The sequence below is a fragment of the Tupaia chinensis genome, unplaced genomic scaffold (assembly GCF_000334495.1).
Source record: "Tupaia chinensis unplaced genomic scaffold, TupChi_1.0 Scaffold142846_1, whole genome shotgun sequence".
NCBI lineage: Eukaryota > Metazoa > Chordata > Mammalia > Scandentia > Tupaiidae > Tupaia > Tupaia belangeri.
This window is the reverse complement of record NW_006202691.1, coordinates 2,406,267-2,407,127: the sequence shown is the minus strand read 5'-3', so window position 1 is coordinate 2,407,127 and position 861 is coordinate 2,406,267.

The window sequence follows — 861 nt, the reverse complement described above, 5'->3', positions numbered from 1 at the left end:
CAGTTTGAGCCTATTTAAACCACTCAGAACTGGTTTAAGCTAGTTTGAGGCAGTGTGAACTAGTCAGACTTGGTTTGAGCTGGTACAAACTAGTCAGAACCAGTCTGAGCTGACGGAAATAGCTAGAACTGGTGGGAACTTGTCAAACCACTGTGAACTGGTGTGAAGCAGTCTGAACCAGTCCAAGCTGATCTGAACCAGTTTGAATGGCCTGAGCTGGTTTGAATAGGTATAAACCGATCTGAACTGGTCTGAACAAGTTTGAACTGGTTTGAATCTACCTGAACCAGTTTGAACAAGTCTGAAATTATTTGACCTGGTCTGAATTGGTGCGAATCAGTCTGAACTAGTATAAGCTGGCCTGAACCAGTTTGGACCATCTGAACCAGTCAGAAACAGTCACTAGTCTGAACCAGTTGAGACTGGTCTAGACCAGTCTGAACTGGGACTGGTTCGGATCAGTTTGAACCGGTCTGAAAAAGGCAGAACCGTTGTGGACAGATCTGAACTGGTCAGAACCAGTCTGAGCCAGTATGAACCAGTCAGAACCAGTTCAAGCCAGTCTGGATCAGTTTGAACTGGTCTAAACCAGTCAGAACTGGTATGGGCTAGTCTGAACTAGTCTGAATAGGTGTTAGCAAGTCTGAACCAGTCAGTACTGGTCTGAACTAGTGTGAGCCAGTCTGGACTGGTTTCAGCCAGTTGGAACTATTCAGAACCTATCTGAGCCAGTCAAACACGTCTGAACCGGTTTGAACCTGTGTGTGCCAGTCTGAACAAGTTAGAACCGGTCTGAAACACTCAGAACTGCTTTGAAGCAGTATGAGCCAGTCCAAACCAGTCAAACTCAGTCTGAACTGG